Raw genomic sequence first — 20,785 nt, forward strand, 5'->3', positions numbered from 1 at the left:
AGTGTCCTTTGCCTTACAGAAGCTTTGCAGTTTTATGAGATCCCATTTGTCGTTTCTTGATCTTAGAGCGTAAGCCATTGGTGTTTTGTTCAGGAAATTTTTTCCAGTGCCCATGTGTTCCAGATGCTTCCCTAGTTTTTCTTCTATTAGTTTGAGTGTGTCTGGTTTGATGTGGAGATCCTTGATCCACTTGGACTTAAGCTTTGTACAGGGTGATAAGGATGGATCGATCTGCATTCTTCTACATGTTGCCCTCCAGTTGAACCAGCACCATTTGCTGAAAATGCTATCTTTTTTCCATTGGATGGTTTTGGCTCCTTTGTCAAAAATCAAGTGACCATAGGTGTGTGCGTTCATTTCTGGGTCTTCAATTCTATTCCATTGGTCTATCTGTCTGTCTCTGTACCAATACCATGCAGTTTTTATCACTATTGCTCTGTAATACTGCTTGAGTTCAGGGATAGTGATTCCCCCTGAAGTCCTTTTATTGTTGAGGATAGCTTTAGCTATCCTGGGTTTTTTGTTTTTCCAGATGAATTTGCAAATTGTTCTGTCTAACTCCTTGAAGAAATGGATTGGTATTTTGATGGGGATTGCATTGAATCTGTAGATTGCTTTTGTTAAAATGGCCATTTTTACTATATTTTTTTTATTAACTTGAGTATTTCTTATATACATTTCAAGTGTTATTCCCTATCCCGGTTTCTGGGCAAACATCCCCCTCCCCCCTCCCCTTCCTTATGGGTGTCCCTCTCCCAACCCTCCCCCCATTGCCGCCCTCCCCCCATAGTCTAGTTCACTGGGGGTTCAGTCTTAGCAGGACCCAGGGCTTCCCCTTCCACTGGTGCTCTTACTAGGATATTCATTGCTACCTATGGGGTCAGAGTCCAGGGTCAGTCCATGTATAGTCTTTAGGTAGTGGCTTAGTCCCTGGAAGCTCTGGTTGCTTGACATTGTTGTACTTTTGGGGTCTCGAGCCCCTTCAAGCTCTTCCAGTTCTTTCTCTGATTCCTTCAACAGGGGACCTATTCTCAGTTCAGTGGTTTGCTGCTGGCATTCGCCTCTGTATTTGCCATATTCTGGCTGTGTCTCTCAGGAGCGATCTACATCCGGCTCCTGTCGGTCTGTACTTCTTTGCTTCATCCATCTTGTCCAATTGGGTGGCTGTATATGTATGGGCCACCTGTGGGGCAGGCTCTGAATGGGTGTTCCTTCAGTCTCTGTTTTAATCTTTGCCTCTCCCTTCCCTGCCAAGGGTATTCTTTTTACTCATTTAAAGAAGGAGTGAAGCATTCACATTTTGATCATCCGTCTTGAGTTTCGTTTGTTCTAGGGATGTAGGGTAATTCAAGTATTTGGGCTAATAGCCACTTATCAATGAGTGCATACCATGTATGTCTTCCTGTGATTGGGTTAGCTCACTCAGGATGATATTTTCCAGTTCCAACCATTTGCCTACGAATTTCATAAACTCGTTGTTTTTGATAGCTGAGTAATATTCCATTGTGTAGATGTACCACATTTTCTGTATCCATTCCTCTGTTGAAGGGCATCTGGGTTCTTTCCAGTTTCTGGCTATTATAAATAAGGCTGCGATGAACATAGTGGAGCACGTGTCTCTTTTATTTGTTGAGGCATCTTTTGGGTATATGCCCAAGAGAGGTATAGCTGGATCCTCAGGCAGTTCAATGTCCAATTTTATGAGGAAACTCCAGACTGATTTCCAGAATGGTTTTACCAGTCTGCAATCCCACCAACAATGGAGGAGTGTTCCTCTTTCTCCACATCCTCGCCAGCATCTGCTGTCACCTGAGTTTTTGATCTTAGCCATTCTCACTGGTGTGAGGTGAAATCTCAGGGTTATTTGATTTGCATTTCCCTTATGACTAAAGATGTTGAACATTTTTTAGGTGTTTCTCAGCCATTCGGCATTCCTCAGCTGTGAATTCTTTGTTTATGCTCTAAGATCAAGAATCTACAAATGGGATCTCATAAAACTGCAAAGCTTCTGTAAGGCAAAGGACACTGTGGTTAGGACAAAATGGCAACCAACAGATTGGGAAAAGATCTTTACCAGTCCTACAACAGATAGAGGCCTTATATCCAAAATATACAAAGAACTCAAGAAGTTAGACCGCAGGGAAACAAATAACCCTATTAAAAAATGGGGTTCAGAACTAAACCATTCTTCCTTTCTTCTTTGGTAGCTTCTTCTTCCTTCTTCCCTCCTAGTGATCCTCTCTAGCAAAGCCCTCAAAAACTCACCTCCACCATCTCTCTGCTGTGCTTCTTTATAATCACAATTAACTGGGAGCAGAGTCACTTTTTTGGGAGTTTTAACCAGTCTTACATTCTACCAATTAGCTTTAAAATACAAGCAGAATTAGGTCAGTCCCCTACAGGGTTTTCTTTTCTTTTTTTTTTTTTGGTTGGTTTAATTTTTCCTTTACCTCTTTACTTTTTATTTGATTTTTGGCTATCTCTTATTAATTGTTTATTTTATTTATTTACATTTCCAATGTTGTTCCTCTCTCCAAAATCCCCTAATGAAGCCTATCATCACATTTCTGCTCAGCTTTCCCTATATAACAGTGCTCCCCAACTCACACTATCCATTCCCACCTCACACCTCTAGGATCTCCATTTGGTGGGGCAACAGGCCTAGCAGAGTCAAGGTCCTACAACCACATTGATACAAAATAAATCAATCCTCATACACAGTACCTAGGACCATAGACCCATACTTGTATACAAGTTGGCTGGCAGTTAAATCCCTAGGAGCTGTGGGTTTGGTCACAGAGGGTCTGGTTAGATATTAAAGACCAATGATTGCTGCTTTCTCTTCTTTTTCTGGTTATAGAGGAAATTATGTTTGTGTGCTTCTCTTTCTTGAAATTATTGTGAGATGATTAATTTCTTGGATATTCTTGGGTAAAATTTAGTTCGTTGTCTTGTAGTTTAACTCCTATTATCCTATGTTGTGCTTTCTTAGAGAAAAATATTGTTTAAATTTAGTTTTGTCATGTAATATCTTGGTTTCTTCATTTATGGTGATTGTGAATTACACAGTGTATAGGAGCTTGGGTCTGTATTACATCTGCCCAAGATATTCTGGCTATTAGTGTATCTATTGAGAACTCTGGTGTAATTCAAATAGGTCTGAATTCATTTGGTACAGGATATTTATAACTTACCCCTTTTTAATGTTCTTTCTTGGATCTGTGAATTTAGTGTTTTAATTTTTATGTGAAGGGAGGAATTTTTCTGGTACAATTAATTTGGCATTCTGTAGGCTTTTTGTATTTTTTTGGCCATTGCAATTCGCTTCTATATCTATTATCCTTAGGTTTGGCCTTAAATTGTGTCCTGAAATTCATGGCTATTTTGGATTCAATACACCATACATTTTCATCTGAGATGGATTCTTTTGCTTTGTGTGGTGACCTCCTTGATCCCAATTCTTCCATTTATTATCCCGGTGGATAATGAGACATGGTCAGGAATGATGACCTCTTACCATAAACTATATGAAAATAGGGAGGTAAATTTGTGTGTCAAGTATCAGTAGTCACCTGGATAGGTTTCCTTCCTGGTTGGCCATATACAACAGTTTAAAAAACCCATGATTTATGTTCCCTGGGATTCCTACGATGATGCAATCAGACATGACAGAGAAAGACCAGAATACACACGAGGGAAAATGATTTATATAATAGAGAACATTTGAAAGTTAGGTTACAAAATATCTGATCACACTGTGATCTCCAAGAATGTATTATTTAATGAAAAACTATTTTGTGGTATAGCATCGCCAGGGCACAGACATTTATGCAAGAGCTGTTTCCTGTAAATATCGAGTTTATTACTGTATGGCTCACCTACCACACACCTTTATTGCAAAGGGAAAAAGTTCACTTAGGTCCAGAGCATTCAAGGCAGGACTTGAAAGGAAATGAAGGTAGCTAAGGCAATGGAAAGTCTTAGAGTTGAAGGATTTTTAGGAAAGTGTTCAGAGGGAACAAGAATTCCCTTCTTCTGGGAGGTCAGTGAATTAGGAAGGACCCTTGGGAGTGTGTTGACAACAGCATCTGAGTCTGGGAACTTCATTGGTAAAATTAATGTCTGGATTTTGTGTTGTGAAACAGCACCTTGGCTCTGCAGCGTTTGGCAAGGTCCATGGACAGAGAGATCACACCAGCTGGGAACAATCTGACAAGAAATCAGGTTTTATTCAGTTACCTGTGAAGTCCTCAAGGAGAGAGGAATGGACGGGTAACACCTTAATAGAAGGCTTTAGGATCTCAATAGTGCTACTATAGACTTCTTCAGAATAGATGCAGAAAAAGAAAAACTAAATGACTTCACAGGAATTAGCTCAATTCTGATCATGATTATTTCACATTGGCAGTTTGTACTTGATTCGTCTTTTTAAATTTAAACAAGAGCATAGGGTGTAAATTCGAGGTAGCATTACAGTCACAGTACGTTAATACCATCTTTAAGGTGCCCAGCATTGAACCCCACGTGGGTGGAGATTTTACTTTTCAATGCATCACCAGAGAAAATTTCCAATTAACCATGCCAGGGAGGCCCTGATCAGTGTGTATGCTTTGTCCATCTCCACAACAACCCACTTCAGCAGAAAGGCCTCCATTTTACAGGTGAAGAAACGACAGCTCAGAGCCAATTATCATCAGATCCCTCAGTCTCACTGGCTGTCAGTTAGACACACATCCTTCTCTGTGAAGGGAAGCTTTGGGCCTGATGTGGGCTGTGCAAGCTGACTCTCCTGAGATGATCAATGCTATTCTTGAACCTGGGAGAACTGAAGACAAGATGAGCACACAGACTCCTGGGATAGATCCTGCCTCTGGGTCCTATAATGGGACACAGTATCCCTTGCCATGTGCCTCTCCTCATCTGAGGAGTCTGTTCCCATGTGTCAGCTTCTATGGCAATGGGTCTCAACACTCCTAGTGCTGCAACTCTGCATTACAGCTCTTCATGCTGTGGTGACCCCAACCATAAAATTGTTTCATTGCTACTTCATAATAAATATTGCTGTTCTTATAAGTCATAATATGCAAGGTATCTGTTATCAAGGTATCTGATATGCAATCTGTGTGAGAGGTTGTGCCTCACAGGTTGATAAACATTGCTTTATACAATTTATTTTTAAAAGAAAGGCCTTCATATAAGGAGGACCTGAGGCAGTCCTAAGTGCAGAGACACCATGAAGTAGTGACAAGTTTTAGCAGTCCCAAGGCTGCTTGCATTATCGACAGCAGAGCTTTCTGGCTAAAGGCACAATGTGAAATCACGGTCCCCATTACTTTTCTTACCTCAATTTTCTCCGTTACGTCTGTCTGCTTGGACATGTTCGTCCAGGAAGCTAGTCTCTGTAGTCTCTGATAAAGGCAGAATGCTAAAGGCAGGAATGGTTTCCCTCTTTCGGCCCACAGTCACTTTTATAGAAGTAAGTTCAAATCCCCCGTGGGTAACTGTCTGTTTCTCACATAGTGGATGAGAATTGAAATATCATCTGTTTGAGTTGACAAAAACCAACTCCCACTTCAGATTTAGAGCTGACCAACAATTACTTCCAGGAAAATGAAGGAGCTGGCCAGGCCTGGATACTCAGATCCCCTCCCTGCCGGGATAATCCCACCCACAGTAGACTTCAGCTTCACCTAGCAGGTGTTACAGAAAAGTCTGTCCTTAAGATTCTGTAATCCACAATATACACAAACCCTATAGTTGTTAGGTGGCCGATTTGGGGAGTTTCTCCATGTTATAATAATTCTGCCCTCTTCTCTCCCCTTGGATGCACTCTGTTCTCTCTTGTCTGTTGGTCCTAGAAGGACCTGGGTCAACTCATGGGCTTCTAGGGGAGGAAGTTTTGTTGTAGGAGTGAACATGGATCAAGAATGCAACCCCATTCTGACTGGGCAACTAAGCTCCAGAAAAATTCCCCAGGCAAAGACTTGGGTCATGTGGGAGCCTACACTGTTTAACAGGGAGATCTGGTTGCTTTCTCCAGGAAGAAGCACTTGGAGTTGAGTATCACTTCTCAACCTTCTGTTTTAAGTCACTTCTCAGAAGAGATACTTTGTTCTAACTCCTCCATGGGACCTACCCTTCAGTGTGGCTGGAGGATCCTATGGTGTTAGAGCTCTTAATTGGGAGTAGGAGCACTCAGACTGACTTGGAGAAGCCTATTTTCAAGTTTATCTAGATGTGAGGAACAGGTGCTTTTAAAGAAGCATGTGAAAGTTTTTCTTGCAGGAAAGCCCACTCTGCTGGCAAAGTCAGGCAGGACAGGGAAAAGGGAGTTCATTTGCTGCCATCACAACCTACCAGACTCTCTGTGGGGTGAAGTATTCCCTCACCTTGGTAACAAGAGCATGTAATAAATGAAGTTTTGCCACTCTCTGTAGTGGAGCCGATGTCAAAATCTCACTGAGAATCATGCATAGCCTGGATTTAGGCTGTATTAATGTAGGCAACAATTTCAGTGTTATCTGCAAGGTACCATGGGAGAGTAGTAACCCAAGTCTGCATGCACCTCGACAGTTTTCACTGTAGTCTTCTAATTCATTTTGTAAAATTTTATAGTGAGTTCATGGAAGAACAGGCTCAAACATAGAAATGAACAATCAAAGACACCCACATACACACACAAACACACACACACACACACACACACACACACACACACACACGCCCATACTTTACTGACATGGTGCATATTTTTTGCAAACCACAAATATGGTGAGCATTAATGAAAATACACTAATTATTAAATCAATGGAGGAAGCTGTGGTGAAGCTGGGGCGTAGAGTTACTTAAAAGGTCCTATGAAGGCTCTTCTTTTGCTGGAGGCTAATATTCAAATGCAATTGGGGTTCCCTATTTTCTTTTTGCATAGCACATAGGACTAGGGTGGAAACCAGGGTTTTCAGCATGTTTGGCAAGTACTGTAACATTGAATTAAATCCTTAGGCTGGAACACTATTAATGTTACACAAAATTACAGGGCAAGCTGGATGAAGACACCTAGCTGACAGTGTGGACATCTTAAGATTTGTACTGGACAGTGACAGACTTTTCTGACGACTGGAAATGTTTACAATGTCAGAGAGAATGGAAGGCCCCTCAGACTACAATTTACTCTAAGAACAGTTTATTCAAGTAAGGGATAACTTGAACTATTGTCTCCTGTCACAGATGTCAGTAGAAATTATGCAAGGTATTGTATGCCAGTGGTAGCATTAGCAAGACAAAGCACACCTTGTCTTGAAGGCTAATAAATTAGGAATATGTATAGCAAGACGCTAGCTCTTCCAGGTCCTTTCATAGTAACTGAGAAGCTCAAATACACTGGCAATGTGAAAGTGTGGTGGATATCTAGTTACCACTAGCTTCTGTTTTGATACAGACGACCCTTTCTGTGGCATGGTCAGCTTCTAATGAATGACTAGAGGACCTATGCTTGAGAATAAACAAACAATACATTGCTTCTCTAGATGCTGAGCTCTTAAAAGCCTTGGTGTCCCAGCAACTGTTTGTGGACATTCTGGATCATTCCTTCTGAACTTTAACTTTCTGAGTAACTCAGACTCTGAGTAAGTCAGTTTAATTCCATAAATTGGAAATCAGTCACCTGGAAAAAAATACTTTTACAACAGGAACCCAGATTTGCCACGGAAAAAGGGCAGCTTGAACTGGCTCACCTAGGTTCTGGATTTGCACAGGCTTGCTATCCAAAAGAAACATGTGCTCACAGCTGTAGGCTGCATTCACTATGGTTGCTCTTGAGGTTTCTCCCTAAACGGCTTAGATTAAGATAATTTTCTTAATATCTATCAAAAGAATTCATTATGTGCAGCAGGCCTACAGGAAGATGGTTTCCATTCTGTATTTTATAAATGTGCATAGTAGATATGGTCATCACTGATACTAGGTGAAGTGTCTGCTCTAATATGGAAACTAAGTGATGCTGGAGGAACATCCTGAATCCTCAATGAGCAGTGGGGCCACCTGAGCCCTGTATGGATGCCTGGTAGCCTAACACATTGAGCCTGCACAGCTCAGTAAGAATACACATTTCCTGAGATCTCTCTGTTTAATTTGAGGTACCCTGTCCACCTAAGGGAGCACATGCCCTGGAAAGACAAAAGCCACCTGCAGGATCTGTGGTGATGCCTCACAGGTTAGAACCTGCAGGATCTGTGGTGATGACTCACAGGTTAGAACCTGCAGGATCTGTGGTGATGACTCACAGGTTAGAACCTCTGCTGCTCTCTCAGAAGAAGCACGTGGTTCCCAACAATCATCTACAACAGGGAATGTGATTCCTTTTTTTGGAGTATGAGGGAAATTCACCCAGGACAGGCCACAGACATACAGTAGAGAAAAAGACCCATTGACATAAATGATCATTCTACGCCTAATCCACAACAACACAACAATAAAAACACAGCATATGTATGGTCTAGACAACAGCATTTATCAAAACCTATTTCCCAACATGACTTTGGAGGTCATTATCTGTGGGGGTATATTGACAGTGTATTGCAAGAAAGACTGAAGCATATGGTTCTCCATTAGGATTACTTCCATATACCTTTGGAAATGTCAATTTGTCTACAGCTCTACAAATATGAGTGTATATTAGTCAAAATGTGCTACACAGGATCAATAATGAACGTGTGTTGTAGACTGTTTTATTAAGATTAGCAGAAAACATGACCGCATGGATAAAGTATGGCAGTGATCACATCATAAAATGTGCATCCAAGAAAAGAACATATTATCCACACAAAACACACTATCACTCTAGGTAACCATTGGTGGCTTTGAATTTACTGTTTAGCCCAGGAACTCTGGACCGTGCAGAATCCATCTTTAGCTGTCAGTTCTAAGAGCACAAGAGGGGACAGAACACTTGAATAAGCAAGATGGTCTCAAGAGTCAAGAGATAAAAATCAAGTTTTATTCATAAAGAATACAATTTAAACAAAAAATGATTAAAATGAATATTAATATAAATATCTAAAAGTATTTTCAGATGTGAAAAATATTAACAAGAACATATAACTATGAAATAACAAAACAAAAACTTCATTTAAGATCATAACAAAAATATTTCTAAACAGTATATACTTAGTGAACATTTAGAAGCACAGTTATATTGCTGTCTTCTCTAGCAGGCAAAATGGCAGTGCAGTCCCCAAGTGGTCTCTCAAGTGGTGTTATCCTAAACAGAAAGAGAATAAGTTATCATTCAGTCAGGCTGGCTTAGTGAAAGATAAATTTAGTGTTTCTTAGCAAAAAATAAACTATGAGGGAGAGTATTCATCCAAAAAATTTTGGTATTATTCAGGATGGCAGTCAGCGGGGGAATCCTGAGAAAGCAACCTATTCTTCAGGAGACTCTCTTCCTCCTGTGTGTCCCATTCCAGCTCTTTTGCAATTTCTGAGACCAGGGAGAGGAAGGCAGTTATTCAGAAACTGATGTGTTGGGGACTTGCATGCCAGCTGTCAGGTTGCTGCCTTCTACCCACTCAGATCTATTTTAGGTCACCATTGATTTGTTAACTGATAACATTGTTGGTGTGCCTGTGGGCAGGGCAAAGTCTACAGCAACCCTGACAGTAATGTGGGCTGCCCATCTGGGCCTCAGACTTTAACCAGTGCAAACCAAGAACAGGGCAATGGGAAGAGACCTCATTGGGTTGCAGGAAGAAATGAGAAGTCAACCTGTCACCAAGATGAAAGCCAATGACAAAGAAAAATTTGCCATTTGCACTCGGTTCTTATCTCTGAAAGGTGCTTCCCAAATGGAGGTCACATGACCACAGAATATCATTTATCACAGGAACAAAACTTTTTCAAAGCGCTACATAGCATCCATTCTATCACAGGGACATGCAGTAATATGATAGGTTATTCATCTGTCACCATTTCCAGACTGCAGCTTCAAAAAGAGCACCAAAGCATAGTTGTTAATAAGTCCGTTCCTGAAAAGTGGTTTTCTTCCAGAATACTCGTGCACAGACAGAGGAATGAACATTCCATTGCATGAGGTGGTTGTATTGTTGGAGTGTACATTATTAAGGTGGTAGGGAAATCAAACATGTATCAAATTGACAAATGCAATCAAATATTTTTAGACTGACACAGCTGCTTGTCCCTACCAGATGTTGCTTGGTCTGGATGTTGTTGGTTTTCTCCTGTTCGTCTTTATCTTTCTTGTTCAAATCAAACAAAAATTTCTGTAGCAGCGGTGCAGAATCAAGCTGTTCTGCTTTGCTCTCCTTTCTGAATGGGAACAACTTCTTCTGCATACATATCTTGTCCATATGGATCCGGCTGGGCAGGTTGCTGGAAACACACACTGCATAGTTAGATCCTGCACCCTCTTCCTCCTATTCCTACTCCCAAGTCCCACAAACTCGCTCTGCACCCAGATACAGTGAAAACTTCATAGAATACATCTTGATACACACAAGGCTGCTGCACAAACATCAAACTGCCAATTCAGGGAAGACTAAATTGTTTCTGGGATCCAAGTACCAAAAAGCATTCATTTCTCTCCAAAACAACAGGGGATATACATCTATCCATGGAAGCAAAAGGCATGGGGGCAACATTAATAAATAGTGGGCAAATACCCTCAAAGGAGGTCAGTAGAATTAAGGGAAGGTCATGTTATCCATGTGGTCCACACATTGAGTTTTGTTAAACCTGGTGTGACCGCAGAGGCCCAGTTCAGCCTATTAGCCTTTTGGTGAGCTGAATAAGTACTGGTCTACCTAGAACCTTCTGAAGATGCCTAGACACTCTGGGTATGAGTAACAGTCTCCTGTGGACCTAAAAACTGAGTCCAAAAGGCCCAGGGCACAGTGATGTTTAAAGAGCACAAGACCTGGAGCCAGAGCTGCAGACCTCCAATCAGAACAAAGGATGGCACCTGTGGGCAAAGCACAGTTAATGGCCTCTCTGACCAGTGCTCACCGATAGAAGTTAATTTCCTTCTGGAGCTCCTGAAATTTCTCACAATGCTCGATGTTCCTCATCTCTAAGTTTTGCAGTAATGACATGACCTCCCTCTCCTTTATCTTCAATTTTTCATAAAATGGATTTAACCTGACATAGCGGCTGGCCCTAGGAGAGTAAAACACAATGAACATCTGCGTTTAGGAATATATGAACTCAGGCTGGGTCTTCTAGTACCCCAGCCCTGGGAAGACAATTTCTGAGTTCTACATATTGGGAGCTTCTTCAGCTTCAGAAAACTGTTATTCTGGGCCCAGGACCCCATAAGCTCGGCATCGAGATAGACTTCCCAGGTTCCCTTTCTTCACTCAGAAGGGCTGGATCTGCAGTCAAGCTACTTATGCTAACAAGGGCCTAGGCCACAGCTCTCCCACATCCAAGACCTAGAAAACTGTGATTTCAATTTTCCTGTTTTGACAACAGGAATTCTACATCCTGAATAATTAATATTATTGAGACACACAATTCACACAATTATGGAGTTGAGACCTTAAATCGCCACAAAATTATAATCTGCCCAAATGGCACAAATATACAGACAAATGTGACCACATTGTCAAAGAAGTGTGCAGTTGAAAGAGGGACTCCCAAAACAAATCACTCACATCACCATGAAATTGTTATACATGAATATACTCAGGAAAAAACATAGACCCCTAGATTCCAAGTGTGGGGGGAAATATAAACATATAAAAATTGCGCATATGCATGTATGTGTGTACACACAGAGACACAGAAACTGGGACACACAAACAGGAAAAGAAAAGTAAACAGTAAGAGAATGAAAAAGGGAGCGAAATATGCAAACGGAGAACACAATCAGAATCAGAAAAAATGCATGCCACATTATTGGCTCAGAGGTAAAGAAAAAAGAAGGAAAAGCCCTGTGTCTCTGGCCATCTAGTCAAACATTGAGATGAACAATTTGGGATCTGTCACCTCAGGCTACTGCAACAAGAGTCCTCACTCAGTCACCTTCCTAGCACACACCCAAACTCACAGCACCTAGAACCTTGCAAAGCTACCACCTGTCAAGGGCTTTCCAAATGCACACTGGGAACTCATGCTCCAGGAACGTTATCCCTGAATCCTCACTAAGGCCACAAGTTCAGATTTTCAGCTGGAGGCAGCAGATGAGACCATTTCCCATCTCACTCCTGACCAAGGGTCAGGTTCTGAATCTCCTCTATATCAGAAATGAGGTTTAGGACGAGTATTTTGGGAGGCACAGCTTTCTAGACCCAACACCTTAATAGAGTAAGATGGAGGTGACATTGCAGGTCCATGAGTGACACAAGGCAGTTTGGAGCAATGCATACCTGTTGTTCCTGTATCTCTCTGTCACGTAAGTCAGGAGATCTCTTAGCTCATTTCTCTCCTCAGTAGCTGACTGCAGCTGTCTAATCAGTCTCTGCTCTTCTGTGTTCTCCGTGTTGGCCTCCTTGTTGATTACCACAGGGCCAGGGGATGATGTCAGTCTCCCATCCTCTGTAGGTAGAAGAACACAAGTGAACATTTTTGGGGAAACTGATGAGTGTGCATAGACCATGGCAGGCCCCAAACAGGAGGAGAGCATGTGTAGACCACAGTGTTACCACAAAGAGTTTGTTGTTGCCTAAGAGACCTCCTCAGTGGAAGTCAAGTCTCCCAGCACTCTATAGAGACCAAGAGATGTCAGATGCCGGGTGTTCCCTATGCCTGCTGACCCATGCTCCATGTACCACAGAGATGGCTTCTACGGGATTGTTATCAACTTAACAGGGTAGAACTTTCTTTCAGGACCCTCACCGCTGTACTTTCAGAAGTCAGATGATAAATTCAACCTCCAAAAGATTTGAGTGATTGGAGATACTCAGATGTCCTGCACTGATACTCTAGGCCACACCAATTGGAATTTAAAAGCATTGTGGGGGATCTCGTGGTCAACGGACTTATCAATTCCCCTAACTGAAACACCAAATGCCACAGAAGTGCCAATTGGTTACAGGCTGAATCTTGGTCTACCTGCTACAAATAGTTTAATACTGTAAAAAAAAATGTTTGTAACACACAAACTCTAATTTATAATGCTAAGGATGTCCCATCTCTGCCAATTAGAAAAAGTCAGAGGAGTTCTAAGAACATAAGGCCAGAAGCATAATTCTCTCCCTGTTACTAAAGACAGAGATCTACTTTATTTAAAGAAGCAATCAGAGTGAAGTAGATTGATGCCCTGTCTAAATTCAATAAAGTTGGACACTCAGTGTCTCCTGATCGTGTTATTATATCAATGTAACGTATCATATGCATGTTAAAAGTGAAGGCCAGAAGTTCACAGAATAATAGCATTGGCCTTACCATATCCTTCCTTTGGGGATGGGCAAACTAATGTTCTGAAATCTTTGACTTTTAGGAATTGTGATCTTCATGGAAATTCAATTCCTTTGCAGATACTCCAGTTGTTCTGGCCTATTGCTTGACAGGTCAGCATAAGCCTATTCTCCCTCTGACAAAAAGCTCAGCATACAATTCACAGAACTTACTCAGCATTCCCCAGGCCAGATTTCGTCGTCCATCATTTATTTTTGATGAAAGGCGAGATTCCCTCACTCCAGTCTGTCCAAAATCGGCGTTCACTCTCCCAAAATTCTTGCCAAGCCGGGAAAACATGTCTTCCTGTGTATCTGCCAGGCAGGGACTGAGGAAAAAGTAGGACACTGGTGGTTACTACAACACTGATGACATCACAGAGGATGCCAAGAACTCTCTAGGAACCAATAGAATGTCCAAGAAGGGACCGCTGATGTCATGGTGAACAGACATTGCCTCCCTGCTAATAATCTCCCTGTACAGTGCATAAGCTGAGGTGCCCTTTCCTGGAGACCTTCCCAGGGCATAGCCACTGAGCAACTCCTGCTTGCAAGACCAAATTTTCGTCAAGGCTTGATTATAAAAACCTAGGTAATTCCTATGCATTTTAATGAATTTTTCCCTCTAAATCCTGCTCAAAAATATCTCATTAATTCAAATTATCCTTACTCATCAATATCAGCCATTAAAAATTCCTGAGAAATAATACCAGTTTGAATAAGCAGTCAGAAGGTTCTCCTGTCTCCTTATGTACACGTGCTTGAAATCACATCAAGAAATAGCCTGTAGGTTAGGTTGCGACATGGGTGTGTGTTATGGGAACACTCATGAAGCCTTGTCCTTAGCTTAGCATTCGACAGTTGCCACAAAATCCCTTAGGAGATAGAGTTGAAATCATTATGTTGTTCGGAACAGTGTGGAGTCCAAGTGCCAAAGGATAGTGAAATGTAGGAGCCACCAATGGAGGCACCCACATGCTGCTTGGGGGTTCTCCTCTTTTTACTAATGTCACCAAAGGAGCATTGCTCACAGGCCTCTGTAAGCTCTACCATGAGATTCTGACTGACAGTTTGTGTCTTAGGCCTTTCACAGGGCGTTCACTATCTTCTCTAAATTTAACCCCATTCTTCTAGTTTTGAGACCCAACCGGTGATTATCTCTTAACCCCTATGCCCTGTTTTGGTCCATATCACTTCCCTACCATGTCTATTCTGAAGCTCCAGCTTCAGCTTTCCTCACGCTATGTTCCTCTGTAAGCCTGGAGTTCTGCCCACATACTTTCTGCAGCATATCTTGGCCTTCAGATCTTTATTATGTCCAATCGGCAGTTAGACAACACCTAAGAGATCTCTCAGTTTGTGTTGAGCTGGTGAGAAGGACAAACATCTACAAAATAGCAAACTTGATGATGGACCATAGAAATGACAAGACAGTGATCCTGCCAGCACTTAGCTCTCTGCCAGTAAAGAACTAACAATTGAAAGTTGACATACCTTAGTACAAAGGGAGCTCACCTCATCATTTCCCCTTTTACACCACAAAAAATAACTGTCTTTAACACTGATCAGCTACATAAAATGAGAAAATTTATAGGATGCATCAGATAAGAATGACGGTCACAACATTTAGTCCATTTGTATTTGGTAAAATTGGAGAAGGTACTTCATGAACTAAATTATATTAGTGTAAAATTTTGTACCTGAATCATTTTCTCTCACTTTTTAAGCTTTTTTCTTCTCTATTTATCATAGTTTGCACTTATTAACTATAACAACTCTCCTGAAATGAAAAACAATTTTGTTAATTTTAAATAATTTAAGGGTTTATGTGCTTCATCTTTATAATTTTACACCTCTTTTGTGGACATATTGCCATTTTTTTTCTTTTTTCAACTTCCACATGTAGATTATTTTTTCTCTGATATGGAGAAGGATGCAAGGGTGGACTTCAAATATGAGGTGATGGTGGATATCAACGGAGTTGAGCTGCATGATATGAAATTCACAGAGAACAAAAAAGGAGTTTAAAAAAACTAAAATGAGCACAGTGGGGAATGAAGAAATGAATGCTTAGCATGGAAATGTTCATCAGTAGACTCTGCATTTGTGGCGTGGGCTGGGTTTGGGTGGGGTTCTGGAGTAGTCAGAATGTTGTCTGTTCTGGTCCTTCCAGGGAAACTCCTCCCTCATCTCTCATCCCTCCTCTGCCTCCACCTCCACCTCCAACTGCCATAACTGCCTCCTACTACAGCAGCAGCTTCTGGGCATCTGCCTTTCTGCTCAAGCAGAAGTGCTCAGGGGTGATACAAGATTTGAAAAGTCCAGGGGAGCAGTCAGGCCATGCACACTCTGTTGTCATCCCCGTCAGGGCTCAGGATTTATGGTGCCAGAGCGGTTGTGGCGGGCATTTTGATGCTGCAGTGGGTTGTCTGTCGAGCCCCTCATTCTGGACCTCCCATGTCCCCCCTGGTCCTGTCAGGTTCCTAGTTGTCACATTCCTGTGTGATTGTGAACTCGTTTCCTTTTCTGAGTCTCATAACAAGAAAATTTAAGAGTAAACTATCTAATCATCTCCATCTGAGACCTGAGAAGGAGAAATGTTGCCTGAGTAAACAGGAAATTCAGAGCAAATAGCTTCCAATTCTAAAGAAATGACAGAAATTGTTGGCTACCAGACAGACAAATTTTTCCATGTCATTGTGTCATCCACCCTCAGTTGAACGGGTCATGGGCTCTGACAACAATCCTTTGAAATAGGTCACTTGAAGGACTATCCTCTTTTTGTTCTCCAAAGCCTGGGACAATAGACTTCCCCATCATCCACTTCTCCACAGTCTGGACAACTTTCTGGCAGCCGTGGAGGTAAGTGGGTGGTATTTCACCCCATGGCAACCTTGCCACATTTGAAGGGAACTCCAGTTAGTGTTCTTTAGTTCCCATCACCTTCTTCAGTCAGACTGGGGACACTGCCAGGAGTTGAGGTCTCTCCCACTGTGAAAAGCCTTTAACTATTTGGACATCTGAAACAGCAGATTCTTCAGATCTGTAAAGGATTTGAGAACCGCCTTTTTATGTAAAGTATATCTCACTGGACAAATGTGGCTTTTTTCCAAGGGATTCACTTTCTCTGTACCTTTGAATACATATAAAAGAAGCTAAATAAAGCTCATTTCTGTACCAACTGAACTAGTACCTAACATCACTAGAACACTGATTATTTATAGTTGGATAGTACTATTTGCATTCCTTAATTATCCATGGCAGTGTACAGTAGTAATTTTATACAATTAGAATTATACACCACATTGTGAATAAAATGCATATACTTATATCTGAAACAAGATTTCAATCATTTATGTAAATACAATTTTAAATTCGAAATCCATGACATCCTGAAATATTTGAGACTTGGTGTTGCTTTCTAGTACAAAAAGAGATTGAATAATCTATGTTTTTTTATCATTTTAGCCCCTTACTCCTCCTTCCCAAAACTTCTAGATAGGAGAGGAAAGGGTTGAGGAGGGAAAGAGAAAATAAGTAAGACATCCCTGATTCCAATCTCCTTTACACTTTCCTCACTGACGATGACCAGTAAAAACTTGCAACCAACCCACTAAAGGACAATAAAAATCTATGACCCACTGCAGACAAATAATCAGATACCCATCCTTCTTTTGAGAATGAGGGTGTCATGTTCTCTAAAGATGTATCCCTATGAGTGTGGGGTGACAACAAGTTTTGGGGACCTTACAATACTTGGGATATTTTCCAAATCCTGTGAGATCCTGCAGTTTTATATGCTTCCAAGTCCTGAATGTGGAGGGATTAACTGAAGTCCTGGCTACATTAACAATTGAAAATACAAACACACATTCATACAATTTGAGGAAGGTCACACAATATCTACCTCTTGAAGTTTGCTCAAAACAATTGTTCAGTTACTTTTTTATTTAGCTTCAGGTATCTTCTTAGTATACAGGCAGAAACGAGACAGATCGTTTGCTAAAATAATGTTAATAGCTTCTAAGCCAGTCACGAATAGAGTCCCTGCAATCCTTTGAAGTCTCATTAGAGAGGCTCTATTTTGCACACTACTCACAATTCTTATGTCTCCCGTGTAGCAAACTAAAATGGACTGTTATGATCTGCTTACATATTTCAAAAGTTTTCCCAACACAAAGTATTCCACCCTCCTCCAAAAAACAAGAGATTCCTCACAAAAACAAGTCCACTCCCTCTGGTACCAGTTTATATATCGGTCACATTTCTGTTACTTCAAAAAAATACCATGACCAAAAGCATGTCAAGGAATACAGTGTTTCACGGTGTGGTAGCCAACCCCCAACTACAAAATTATTTCATTGTTAAGTCATAAATGTAAGGTTACTACTCTTTTGAATGGTAATGTAAATATCCTGTATAAAGTATGTCTCCTATGTGATTGCCCCAGGAAGTAGTTGCAACCAACTGGTTGAAAACTGCACCTTATGTGTGGAGGTGGTGGTTGTGGGTTTTTTGTTTTCTTTTGTTTGTTACTTTGGCCTCTTTGTCAAAACCGAGATGCTGATGAGAACATACACCAATATCTGCGTCCTTTATTATCTTCCATTAGACATTGTGTTTGTTCTCATTGTATCAACAGGCTGGGTTTCTTTTTACTATTCCCCAAAATGAACTTGAAATTATTAAAGATGATGCGTCCTGCAGTGTTTTACTGTCTTACTATTTGGCAGTGTCTGACTGCCCTTCATTTTTGCTTTCATTGGTTGAGATCTTTTTTTCATTCCCATGAAGCCCTGCATAACAATTAGGACTGGATGGATTGTAGACGATTCTGGTAGGAATTCGATAAAAAATATCAGTCATATTGATACATGAAAACGAGAGGTGTCTTCATTTTCTGCTTTCTTCAGTTTTTTCTTATTTTTCTTAATGTGTTCTTCGTAGCAAGTCTTCAGTTCCTTAGATTTATTACAAAATTTTTAAGGCTAGTCTGAATGGGTTTCTTTTCTTGGTATGTTTGTTGATATTTATTGTTGGTATACAGGAATTTTATTGACTTTAATGTGATTTTAGAGAGTGGGTCTATGAGCTGTAGGAGTTTTCTGGTGGAAACATCGTGCTGTTTATATATGGATCATATCACCTGCAAATCAGAAAATTCTGACTGCTTTCCTTCATATGGACATGGCCTTTCCATCTTTCTATTTTCTGTTTTGGATAAGAATTCACATACTACTTGGATTAGATGAAAAGATTGAACACCTGTGACTTATTACTGATCTTAGGGAAATGCATCAAGATATTCTCCAGTTAGGATGCTGTTGGCCTTGTATATTTTCTTCATAATGTTAATGTATATCTTCTCCATATCCCAGATTCTCCAGGACTATTTCATGTATCACTGTGAGATTTTGCCAAAGAAATTGTCTGCCTCTAGTCAATGATCATGTGTTTCTTGTTCTTGCTTTCATGTGGTGTATTGTTTATTCATTTGTATTTGTTGAAATATTCTTTCCCCTCTGTAGTCAAGCCATCTTGATCATGGTACCTGATATGTTTGGTATATGTCTGAATTTTATTTGCCTGTATTTTATTGAGAAATTTTTCACTTAAGTATTCCTTCCAATCTTTGTTTTATAGGCTGTGAAGAGACACCATGACCAAGGGAACTTATAGAAGAAAGAGTATATTGTTGCTTACAGTTTCAAGGATTCTGAGTTATGACTACAATGCTGAGGTACATGGCAGCAGGTAGGTCACCATGTTTCTAGAGAACTAGCTGAGAGCTTACATCTTATCTGCAAGTTGGAGACAGAGAAAGTGAGCGTTAAGTATAAATGGTATTTAATTTGGAAACCTCAAAGCCCAATCCCATAATACTCCTCCAACCAATACATATCTTATAATTCTTCCTGCACATTTCCTCTCACAAGAAACAAACATTCATACATGTGAGTTTATGTGGGCCATTATCATTCAATTCACCATATCCTACTCACAATTATCCATAGGATCTTAAACATATCAAAATAAAATTGCATTTCCCACATCCTTCAAAAATCCTTGTAGTGTTTCACAGTCTACACAGTTCAGCCAAAGAACTTCATAAAACTCCAGGCAGTCCCATAATTATTTCCCTCCTATGAAATCAAAAGGCAAATTACACACTTCCAATGTGTAATGCCGAATCACATATCTTATCATTGCCAAGGGAAATTGGGAATGTGGTGAGCCAATTCAAGGCATAATCCCAAGAGCACACACTCCAAATTCTCTCCTTCTCATAGTAGACAAAGAGATTAGACCTATTTTAAATTTTCCTTATTTATTTCTCCCCTGACCCTTTCAGTTGTTGTATTGTTTATGTTACTTACTTTCCATGAGTGTGTGTATTTTCTGTACTTTTAATTGTGTGATACCACTTTGATTCCTTTGTGCTCAGATAGAATCCATGACATTACTTCAACTTTATTATATTTCCTGAGGGTTGTTTTGCATCCCAATATGTGGTCAATTTTGGAGAAAGGTCCACAGGCTGATAGAAAGTATATGTATAGTTCAATGTAGTTTGTTAGGTTCATTTGCCTGACGATGTACCTTAATTCTGCTCCTCCTGTTTTGTTTATTTGCATGTGATCTGTTAGGTGGTCTGAATAGACAATTTAAACAAATCACAACCACTGTTATAACTAATCTGTTGTTTCATATCTATCTGATAATGTATATTTTAAATTTGAGAAGCTTGTGTTTAATATGTGTATATTTAGAATTGTAGTATCTTTTTGTCATTGCAAAGTATGAAATGAATTTCCTTACATCTTGTGGAGAGGATGAGTTTGAAACTATTCTGTCAGCTACATAGACAAACTGAATAGGGACATGGTTCTTAGTTAGGTTTCACTAGTATACCTTCTATATCTCTCAGGATGGTAATCCTGTTTCTGGCTTAATATATGTCTGTTTACTGGGGAATTGAGTTTAGTGCTATGTAAATATTTTTCAAACCTCTGTGTTAATTTTGTCATTTTTTTAAATTTTTGACTTTTTCATCGATTTCTTTTGATTGACTGTCCTAGTGGTGTTAATTTATTTCCTGTGACCTCTGGTATTTTATCCTTCCCTGCAAACTATAGTATTCCTATTAGGATCCTCTATAGAGCTGGCTTACTGGTTATACATAGTTTTTAATTTATTTATAATATCCCTTAATCAGAACAGTAGCTGGGCAGCTGCCTGTCGTGCATGGAATTAGGTCTCATTTCCAAACAATGACTCTGAAATCCTACTTACTATGCAGCATCTTGGCTGCTCTTTGTTCTACCTGGACAGCCCTCAGGATCAGGCTTTCCTCTGTCTTAACCCATGGCTGCTGT

This window comes from Rattus norvegicus, chromosome 8 (assembly GCF_036323735.1).
Source record: "Rattus norvegicus strain BN/NHsdMcwi chromosome 8, GRCr8, whole genome shotgun sequence".
NCBI classification, from domain to species: domain Eukaryota; kingdom Metazoa; phylum Chordata; class Mammalia; order Rodentia; family Muridae; genus Rattus; species Rattus norvegicus.